The sequence below is a fragment of the Schistocerca nitens genome, chromosome 8, assembly GCF_023898315.1.
Source record: "Schistocerca nitens isolate TAMUIC-IGC-003100 chromosome 8, iqSchNite1.1, whole genome shotgun sequence".
Taxonomy (NCBI): Eukaryota; Metazoa; Arthropoda; class Insecta; order Orthoptera; family Acrididae; genus Schistocerca; species Schistocerca nitens.
This window is the reverse complement of record NC_064621.1, coordinates 211232821-211244825: the sequence shown is the minus strand read 5'-3', so window position 1 is coordinate 211244825 and position 12005 is coordinate 211232821.

Below are 12005 nucleotides of genomic sequence, written 5' to 3'. Positions count from 1 at the left end.
GTATGTTTAAAATTAAGTGTTTTTAACCACGTGTTAAAACCACTGTTTAATACTAAAAATAAAAATGATTTTATCAAAGTGTTTTAATCGATCTTTGAAGGAAAAAAGAATTCATTTTTACGTATTTTTACCCGACTGTGAGGTAAACCTTATGTCAGCAAATATCACCCGAAGGGGAGAGGGTCCAAATTTTAAAGAAAACCTCTCACTTAATTAATGAACGTCCCTGCTGTGACGAACTGGAGAAGCGAGTCTTAAGATAGCGCAGTCCCAGGCAGCTAAAAGTTGATTGCATCGGCCAATTTGAGGCTTGTGCCGGAAGGAATCTAATCGTATATTGACCCTGCGCTACACTTTACCTAACCAACCCAAAAAATGTGGCTTACAAAAGACGTTTTTTTTAACTTCAATTGTGCCAGCCAGACGGCGCTAAGAAATAGAAATCATGAAAGTAATGCAATAAATCCATTAACGTGAACAGAGGTGAAGTATTATAAGCAAAAAAGCGCATTATATGGGGTCAAAGATGAATAAACCTTTTTAAAAGTTTGTTCCCTGTTCCTCCAATTGATGCGGCATTAAGACCGTATTTTTGTAGATATCTAGCAAGTTTTTCTCAATCTTTCTCACTTTTCCCGTTCCAGATTTTTCATTTTCAACCTAACATTATGGGAGTATGAATAAATTATCTTTGTGAATATTTTCTAGCATTATTTCGTAATTTCGTTTGATACTCTCGGTGTAATCATAAGAGAAAGTACTTTCAGCTCGTTGAATCAGAAGATGTTATCCATATTCACATTAATAGCATAAAAGTATGTACTTTGCTATTGAAATATTCTTACCGTTTTGGTACCAAAGTAATCTACAAATACTAATCAGATAACTATTAATCTTTTGCCGAATTTAGTTATTGGGGTATGACGCGTATGCAAACTTACGAATCAATTATGTCGAAACTGGCAAGTTTCAGTCTTGTTTCCTCTTGTAAAAATTTCTGCAAACGCCCATTTTCTCCTTTATCGTCCTGTGCAGTGTATCTAACATTTCAGCCCATGCACGCTGCCACCTTTTTTGTCTATGATGAAAAAAAATCGGACAAATACGAGTTGGATTCGCGCTCAGAGGGTTCCATAAAAACGGACAAAAGACAGACGGGCGGACAACAAAATCCTAAATCCGGTAAGGGTTCCATTTCCACCGACTGAGGTACGGAACTGTAAAAACGAACTATCGGACGATACTCCACCTCACCAATGGTTTGACCCAGTTCGACGTGGCTCTCTAAGCGTCAAGTTGCGGTACTGTGGCGCGGGGATTCCATTGTGTGCCGGAACTGCACACGCTGACCTGCAAAGAACAGCAAAAATAATTACGTAACATTATTTTTTTCGCGACGGCTTTATGACTACAACTCGGATTTCGATGTGGGAATGCTTTTCATGGACAGAAACGTGATACGCTGCCGACATAGTAGTAGTAGCCGAAAGTAACCATCAGCTGAGACTTCTTAACAAAATGTAACATATGTTTGCTGTTAACTCTTTTACGCGCATAAACAAAACGGAAACCAAGTTAATCATGTGCGCAACAGGGCGCTTGGATGTTAAAACTGAGTGAGAGATTCTTGAAGAGGTGAACAATATTTGCTACTTCGGAAACAGAATAGACTAGCTGACGAATCCGACATTGTCTAGCCGTTCAGTTTGACAATTTGGTGTTAGAAACGAAAACAAAAAATGAACTGTGTTTGTAGCGCAATATCGAAAAAATTCCATTTACACTACTGGCCATTAAAATTGCTACACAAAGAAGAAATGCAGATGATAAAGGGGTATTCATTGGACAAATATATTATACTAGTACTGACATGCGATTACATTTTCATGCAATTTGGGTGCATAGTTCCTGAGAAATCAGTTCCCAGAACAACCACGTCTGGCCGTAATAACGGCCTTGATACGCCTAAGCATTGAGTCAAACAGAGCTTGGATGGCGTGTACAGGTACAGCTGCCCATGCAGCTTCAACACGATAGCACAGTTCATCGAGAGTAGTGACTGGCGTATTGTGACAAGGCAGTTGCTCGGCCACCATTGACCAGACGTTTTAAAACGATGGGAGATCTGGAGAATGTGCTGGCCAGGGCAGCAGTCGAACATTTTCTGTATCCAGAAAGGCTCGTACAGGACCTGCAACATGCAGTCGTGCATTATCCTGCTGAAATGTAGGGTTTCACAGGGATCGAATCAAGGGTAGAGCCACGGGTCGTAACACATCTGAAATCTAACGTCCACTGTTCAAAGTGCCGTCAATGCGAACTAGAGGTGACCGAGACGTGTAACCAATGGCAACCCATACCAACACGCCGGGTGATACGCCAGTATGGCGATGACGAATACACGCTTCCAATGTGCGTTCACCGCGATGTCGCCAAACACGGATGCGACCATTATGATGCTGTAAACAGAACCTGGATTCATCCGAAAAAAATGACGTTTTGCCATTCGTGCACCCAGGTTCGTCGCTGAGTACACCATCGCAGGCGCTCCTGTCTGTGATGCAGCGTCAGGGGTAACCGCAGCCATGGTCTCCGAGATGATAGGCCATGCTGCCGCAAACGTCGTCGAACTGTTCTTGCAGATGGTTGTTGTCTTGGAAACGTCCCCATCTGTTGACTCAGGGATCGAGACGTGGCTGCACGATCCGTTACAGTCATGCGGATAAGATGTTTGTCATCTCGACTGCTAGTGATACCAGGCCGTTGGGATCCAGCACGGCGTTCTGTATTACCCACCGCTTCCATATTCCGCTAACAGTCATTGGATCTCGACCTACGCGAGCAGCAATGTCGCGATACGATAAATCGCAATCGTGATAGGCTACTATCCGACCTTTATCAAAGTCGGAAACGTGATGGTACGCATTTCTCCTCCTTACACGAGGCATCACAACAACGTTTCACCAGGCAACGCCGGTCAACTGCTGTTTGTGTATGAGAAATCGGTTGTAAACTTTCCTCATGCCAGCACGTTGTAGGTGTCGCCACCGGCGCCAACCTTGTGTGAATGCTCTGAAAAGCTAATCATTTGCATATCACAGCATCTTCTTCCTGGCGGTTAAATTTTGCGCCTGTAGGACGTCATCTTCATGGTGTAGCAGTTTTAATGGCCAATAGTGTACTTCTATTTATGAAAACGCCTTTGAAATAATGAAACAGCTGTGCAAAGAAATATGCGTAACGTACAAATGTATAAGCACAGTGCCCCGGATAGTTGCCGTACGCGGGGCGCAGCTGCTTCGCGTGTCTATAAGAAGATCTTGTAAATGTCTCTATCGCAACGGCTCTTCAAAGCTCTAGAGGTCTGTTAGAAAAATTCCGGAACTTTGTTCACTAATTTTTTCTAAACTTACCTTTTACTTATTGTGCATGGTAACCTTCGAAATACTCTCCTCCACAATTAATACACCGCTCCCAACGTCGTTTTCACTTCCGGAAGCACTCTTAGTGCGTCTCTTGCTGGATCGCGTGAGGCGCCGTCTCCGAATTTTCTTTTATCTCGTCTATCGTTGCAAATCTTCTTTCCTTCAACGGGGTTTTCAACTTTGGAAATTAAAAAAAGTTCGCAGGGCCCAGGTCTGGAGAATACGGAGGGTAAGCCAGCACAGTGATTTCGTTTTTTGTGCCATAGTCACGCACCGACACGAATGAACGCGCGGGTGCGTAATCGTGATGCAAGAGCCATGAATTGTCTCGCAACATTTTAGGCCGTTTCCTTCTCACACTTTCTCGCTGGGGTCGCAACACGTCCTGATAGTACCATCGATTAACAGTTTGTCCCTGTGGCACGAATTCATGATGAACTAATCCTTCAGAGTCAAAGAAAACAATCAGCATGGCTTGGACATTTGACCTGACCTGACGAGCTGTTTTTGGTCTTGGAGAACCTTTCCGGATCCATTGTGAAGGCTGAACCTTGGTCTCAACATCATAACCGTACTCCCAACTCTCATCATCACCAGTTATGATTCACTTAAGGAACATCTCGTTCAGTCCGCAGCTCGTGGTCGTGCGGTACTGTTCTCGCTTCCCACGCCCGGGTTCCCGGGTTCGATTCCCGGCGGGGTCAGGGATTTTCTCTGCCTCGTGATGACTGGGTGTTGTGTGACGTCCTTAGGTTAGTTAGGTTTAAGTAGTTCTAACAAGGGAACCTCCCCATCGCACCCCCCTCAGATTTAGTTACAAGTTGCCACAGTGGATAGGCCTTGAAAAACTGAACACATATCAATTGAGAAAACAGGAAGAAGTTGTGTGGAACTGTGAAAAAAATAAGCAAAATATACAAACTGAGTAGTTCGTGGATAGGAAACATCAAGGACACTGGAAACGCTGGAGCGTTGTGGTCTCGTGGTAACGTGAGCAGCTGCGGAACGAACGATCCTTGGTTCAAATCTTCCATCGAGTGAAAAGTTTAATTTTTTATTTTCAATTTATGTGACAAACTCTTATGTTTTCATCACTTTTTTTGGAGTGATTATCACATCCACAAGAAAACCTAAATCGAGCAAGGTAGAAGAATCTTTTTACCCATTCACCAAATGTACAAGTTAGGTGGGTCGACAACATATTCCTGTCATGTGACGCACATGCCGTCACCAGTGTCGTATAGAATATATCAGATGTGTTTTCCTGTGGAGGAATCGGTTGACCTATGACCTTGCGATCAAATGTTTTCGGTTCCTATTGGAGAGGCACGTCCTTTCGTCTTACTAATCGCACGGTTTTGCTATGCGGTCGCAAAACACAGACACTAAACTTATTACAGTGAACAGAGACGTCAATGAACGAACGGACAGATAATAACTATGCAAAAATAAAGAAAGTAAAATTTTCACTCGAGGGAAGACTTGAACCAAGGACCTCTCGTTCTGCAGCTGCTCACGCCACCACGGGACCACGGCGCTCCTGAACTCACGTAGTCCATGATGTTGCCTATGTGGCCAATGGACTACTCAGTTTGTATATTTTGCTTATTTTTTCACAGTTCCACACAACTTCTTCCTGTTTTCTCAATTGATCTGTGTTCAGTTTTTCAAGGCCTATCCACTGTGGCAACTTGTAACTAAATCTGAGGGGGATGCGATGGGGAGGTTCCCTTGTAAGTTCTAGGGGACTGATGACCATAGATGTTAAGTCCCATAGTGCTCAGAGCCATTTGAACCATTTTTTTTTTAACATCTCGTTCTCATTTGCGGGATCCCAAAGCTCTTCACAGGTAGCGAGGCGAAGGTGTTTCTGGTCTTGACTCATGAGCCGTGGGACGAACTTGGTGGCAATACGATGCATTTCAAGATACTGTGTCAGGATTTCATGACATGATCGAAGTGAAATGCTACATACTTCTGCAATCTCTCGGAGAGTCAGTCTTGGACTGGGACGCCCAATTTTGTTGACGTTCCTCACATGAGCGTCGTCGGTAGATGTCGAAAGGCGTCCTGGGCGAGGGTCATCGATAACTTCCGTCCGGCCATTTTTAAACCGTGTGAACCTTTCGTAACAACGAGTACGGCGTATGCACTCATCGCCGTAGGCTTCCTGTCTCATCTATTGTGTCTCTGTAAAGGTTTTCTTGAGTTTAACGCAAACCTGTACCGTCAGTGGTAAGTGCTATGAGTGTCTTTTGCGCAACCACGTCATTTCAGTTCTCCGACAGCGTGGGTGTGTGGATGGGATCATTTTATTGCAAGATGGTGCACCTCCACACATTGTAAATCCAGTTGAGCAGCTGCTGAAGCGCCATTTCTGAAATGTTAGAGTTATCCGCCGCCATTTCCCTACAGCCTGGCCGTCCCGATCACCTGATCATAATCCCTGTGAGTTTTGGCGGTGGGGCCATCTGAAAGATGTTGTGTTCAGTGTTCCGATTGCAGACTTAGCTGCATTGAAGGGACGCATTGCGCAACACGTACTAAACGTGAACCCGGAAACATTTCGATCAGTTGTGGAACATGCTGTTTCTCCACTTCAACTTGTTGCAGAAAACGGTGGACAGCATATTGAACATGTTTTGCACCAGTCACCCGGAAATTAATAATCCGATTTTATTTTGATTGATGCTGTTTTTGGCCTGAGGACAATTAAAAACCGATGTGGTTGATGCATTTTCTGCGGTTCTTGGCCTCAGGACAACTAAAAACCGATGTGAGTGATGCTTTTCATGCGGATTTTGGCCTCAGGACAATTGAAAATCGATGTGAGTGATGCTTTCTATGCGTTTTTTGGCCTCAGGACAATTAAAAACCGATCTTTCCCATCCGATGTGATAAGACCTTGCCGTCGTGGATGGGCTTACGTAACTAACAGTATCACACCTGTACACCCATGCAGTTGTTGTTTTAACGTCAAACGTATACCTTAATCATTGTTGTATGATTAATTTGTCATTTGTAGCCGACTACTATTAAATTATGATGCTTAGAGCGCTATCTATTGCTACATTTTGTAATTATTTATTTTTCTTCTGCCAATTTTGTAATTATTTATTTTTCTTCTGCCATACGTTTTCTCCCTTCTTCCGACAATATTCCGTTGCAATTTGATGTCATTTTGACCAGTGGTGTTATTTCTACAGCGGTTTAACTTTAATTATAATCACCCTGTATACTGCTAAATAATGATTCTGTGAAATGTACATGTTTTTGACTATCGATCAACACTCAAATTACATTCAGTTTAGAGCCACAAAAAGAACCTGCGAAGAACGCATGTGAAACGACCGCTATCATAATCCAAATAGAGATTTATCTTACAAAGAGAGGGGAGAGGGGGGGGGGATGATACTTGCACCCGTCAATGCTCCACCACCACCCACAGTACAGTGATTTGCGGAATACGGACTCTGTATACATCGGATATTATCTTCACGTATTAGCCGGCCGCGGTGGTCTAGCGGTTCTAGGCGCTCAGTCCGGAACCGCGGGACTGCAACGGTCGCAGGTTCGAATCCTGCCTCGGGCATGGATGTGTGTGATGTCCTTAGGTTAGTTAGGTTTAAGTAGTTCTAAGTTCTAGGGGACTGATGACCTCAGCAGTTAAGTCCCATAGTGCTCAGAGCCATTTGAACCAATTTTTCTTCACGTATTGGCGGCCCCTTCAGTCTTTCTATAGCGGCTTGCTCAATGATTTCTGATGTCGTGGCCTTCGAAGCTGTAGTGAGATGCCTTTTTTCCTTATACCTCTTTTCATACCGCCCCGTATCAATTAGATGCGATTTGCCTCTGGATAATAAGCAATCATAATGGAGGGAAACCCTTTAAGTATTTCATCAGTTTCGCAAACAGGTTGTGACCAATTTTACGTAACTGGAACTAGACGTCGTTCATCACTGCACACTGCTGGTCGTTAAAATTGCAACAACATGAAGGCGGCTTTCAAACTGGCATTAAGTCTACTACACGCTTGGATGATTTGCCATTAGAGCACAAAGATTAGCATTAGAGCGCAACGGCACACAATACGTAGAAGTACATTACGAACATAAAGATTATCTAGTGGGATTCTCATTCAAAAATCTGATGTGAACATTGGTTGGTTATGAGAAGACCGTGTTACGCCCTTTGCAAGGAAAAGATATGTCTACCATCACGTGTCAGAATACGACAGCAGCAGATTCGTGGGCCTATCGAGATTGCAGTTTGCGTTCCGCGATACTGGTGTTCCCGTTGGACGGGCCCCACGAGTGTCTGTGAATATGAAACTGATGTTTCAGGAGGTACATACTCAGCACCAGTCAGGGTGTCAACGGCCCCATGCAACTAGCGCACGAGAGGAAAGAGACATTGTTCACTCAGCAGTGCAGGAACGTACAGCCACCACAGAACTTAATTTCTGAAGTTTAAGGTGCCGCAACGCACCTCTTCAACCGTACAACCTCCCCTCCCCCCTCCAGCCATAAAAAAGTTCCGATATCTGAAAACTTGTGATAAAATTTACAATGACAACTCTTTTTTTTCAAATTGTTCGGAAATTCCTGTTTTTAAAACATGATTTCCCATAATCAAACAATAAAACCACAAGATTTAATATAAACAACAAGTGCTACCATCTGTCCCCGAAGCAGTGTCTGTTCCCTAGTTCTGCTCGATAGATATCGGCATAAGCTTGTGGTCTTCGTGACTGTAGATCTCTGAGGTTGCTGTCCATCGTAAAAAAAAAAGACGGTCGACACGAAGGCTACCGACATGCACCGAGCGAGGTGGCGCAATGACTAGCACACTGGACTCGCATTCGGGAGCACGACGGTTCAATCCCACGTCCGGCCATCCTGATTTAGGTTTTCCGTGATTTCCCTAAATCGCTCCAGGCAAATGCCGGGATGGCTCCTTTCAAAGGGCTCGGCCGACTTCCTTCCCCGTCCTTCCCAAATCCGATGAGACCGATGACCTCGCTGTCTGGTTTCCTGCCCCCAAAACAATCCAACCCTGCTACCGAAATGTGCCGATCACAACTTCGGAACGAACCTCATATTGTGTACATTCGACACATTCTCACACACACACACACACACACACACACACACATACACACAACATAGTTCGCCTCCACGGCCCTGCCCATCACATCACATTGGTCACGCATCGTCAATTTCACTGGTGCCGGTGCTGCAGAAAATTACACTGAGATGACAAGTCATGGGATAGCGATACGCATACATATAGAGACGGCGAAATATCGCGTACACAGGGTACAAAAGGGCAGTGTATTGCCTGAGCTGTCCTTTGTTCTCAGGTGATCCATGTGAAAAGGTGTCTGACGTGCTTATGCCCGTACGACGGAAATTAACTGACTTTGAATACGGATTGGTAGTTGGATCTAGACGCATGGGACATTCCATTACGGGAATCGTTATAGGATTCGATATCTGGAAATCCACAGAATCAAGAGTGTGCCGAGAATACTAAAGTTCAGGCATTACCTTTTCTATGTTGTTGCTGCTAAAGTTGTAACTCCTTTGGCGGCTGGACTTTCAGGGATGTAAGGTACAGGGTACTATGTTTGTCTATTTGATGTGGCTTGGGGAGGGCGTTGGGCTCTAAAATGGTCCACAAGTTTTTACTGACACGTAGTCAGCACGGATTCGGAAAATATCGATCTTGCGGAACACAACTAGCTCTTTATCTCATAAAGTAATGAGCGCTATCGACAGGGAATGTCAAATTGACTCCATATTTTTAGATTTCCAAAAGGCTTTCCACACCGTTCCTCACAAGCGTCTTCTAACCAAACTGTGCACCTATGGAATATCGCCTCAGTTGTGCGACTGGATTCGTGATTTCCTGTCAGAAAGGTCACAGTTCGTAGTAATAGACGGAAAGTCATCGAGTAAAACAGAAGTAATATCTGGCGTACCCCAAGGAAGTGTTATACGCCAGCCCGCATCTCGTGGACGTGCGGTAGCGTTCTCGCTTCCCACGCCCGGGTTCCCGGGTTCGATTCCCGGCGGGGTCAGGGATTTTCTCTGCCTCGTGATGGCTGGGTGTTGTGTGATGTCCTTAGGTTAGTTAGGTTTAAGTAGTTCCAAGTTCTAGGGGACTGATGACCATAGATGTTAAGGCCCATAGTGCTCAGAGCCATTTGAACCTTTTTTTTTTTTTTTTTTTTTTGTTATACGCCCTCTATTGTTCCTGATCTATATCAACGACATAGGAGACAATATGAGGAGCCCTCTTAGATTATTTGCAGATGATGCTGTCATTTACCGTCTTGTAAAGTCATCAGATGACCAAAATAAATCGCAAAATGGTTTAGATAAGATATCTGTGTGGTACGAAAAGTGGCAATTCACCCTGAATAAAGAAAAGTGTGAAGTTATTCACATGAGTACTAAAAGAAATCCGCTAAATTTCGATTACGCGATAAGTCACACAAATCTGTAGGCTGTAAATTCAACTAAATATTTAGGGACTAAAATTACAAATAACCTAAACTGGAACGATCACATAGATAATGTTGTGGGTAAAGCAAACCAAAGACTGCGATTCATTGGCAGAGCACTTAGAAGGTGCAACAGATTTACTAAAGAGACTGCTTACACTACGCTTGTCCGCCCTATTCTGGAGTATTGCTGTGCGGTGTGGGGTCCGTATCAGGTGGGACTGACGGGTGATACTGAAAAAGTTCAAAGAAGGGCGGCTGATTTTGTACTATCGCGAAATAGGGGAGATAGTGCCACAGACATGATACGTGAATTGGAGTGGCAATCATTAAAGCAAAGGCGTTTTTCGTTGCGACGGGATTTTCTCATGAAATTTCAATCACCAGTTTTCTCCTCCGATTGCGAAAACATTCTGGTGGCACCCACCTACATAGGGAGAAATCATTATCACGATAGAATAAGATAAATCAGGGCTCGTACAGAAAAATTTAAGTACTCGTTTTCCCCTCACGCCTTTCGAGAGTGGAATGGTAGAGAGGCAACTTGAAGATGGTTCACTGAACCCTCTGCCAGGCACTTAATTGTGAATAGCAGAGTAATCACGTACATGTAGTTGTAGAAGTTGTATTCAGTTGGCGACGATAGGCAGTTTCTGTGTCACTCTTCTATGTGTATTATTTTCACGTTTCTAGGTGTCTGGAGCGACCCCCATGAACCATGGACCTTGCCGTTGGTGGGGACGCTTGCGTGCCTCAGCGATACAGATGGCCGTACCGTAGGTGATGATGGCGTCCTCTTGGGTAAAATATTCCGCAGGTAAAATAGTCCCCCATTCGGATCTCCGGGCGGGGACTACTCAAGAGGACGTCGTTATCAGGAGAAAGAAAACTGGCATTCTACGGATCGGAGCGTGGAATGTCAGATCCCTTAATCGGGCAGGTAGGTTAGAAAATTTAAAAAGGGAAATGGATAGGTTAAAGTTAGATATAGTGGGAATTAGTGAAGTTCGGTGGCAGGAGGAACAAGACTTTTGGTCAGGTGATTACAGGGTTATAAATACAAAATCAAATAGGGGTAATGCAGGAGTAGGTTTAATAATGAATAAAAAAATAGGAGTGCGGGTTAGCTACTACAAACAGCATAGTGAACGCATTATTGTGGCCAAGATAGACACAAAGCCCATGCCTACTACAGTAGTACAAGTTTATATGCCAACTAGCTCTGCAGATGATGAAGAAATTGATGAAATGTATGACGAGATAAAAGAAATTATTCAGGTAGTGAAGGGAGACGAAAATTTAATAGTCATGGGTGACTGGAATTCGTCAGTAGGAAAAGGGAGAGAAGGAAACATAGTAGGTGAATATGGATTGGGGGGAAGAAATGAAAGAGGAAGCCGCCTTGTAGAATTTTGCACAGAGCGTAACTTAATCATAGCTAACACTTGGTTCAAGAATCATAAAAGAAGGTTGTATACCTGAAAGAATCCTGGAGATACTAAAAGGTATCAGATAGATTATATAATGGTAAGACAGAGATTTAGGAACCAGGTTTTAAATTGTAAGACATTTCCAGGGGCAGATGTGGATTCTGACCACAATCTATTGGTTATGAACTTAAGATTGAAACTGAAGAAACTGCAAAAAGGTGGGAATTTAAGGAGATGGATCTGGATAAACTGAAAGAACCAGAGGTTGTAGAGAGTTTCAGGGAGAGCATAAGGGAACAATTGACAGGAATGGGGGAAAGAAATACAGTAGAAGAAGAATGGGTAGCTCTGAGGGATGAAGTAGTGAAGGCAGCAGAGGATCAAGTAGGTAAAAAGACGAGGGCTAATAGAAATCCTTGGGTAACAGAAGAAATATTGAATTTAATTGATGAAAGGAGAAAATATAAAAATGCAGTAAATGAAGCAGGCAAGAAGGAATACAAACGTCTCAAAAATGAGATCGACAGGAAGTGCAAAATGGCTAAGCAGGGATGGCTAGAGGACAAATGTAAGGATGTAGAGGCTTGTCTCACTAGGGGTAGGATAGATACTGCCTACAGGAAAATTAAAGAGACCTTTGGA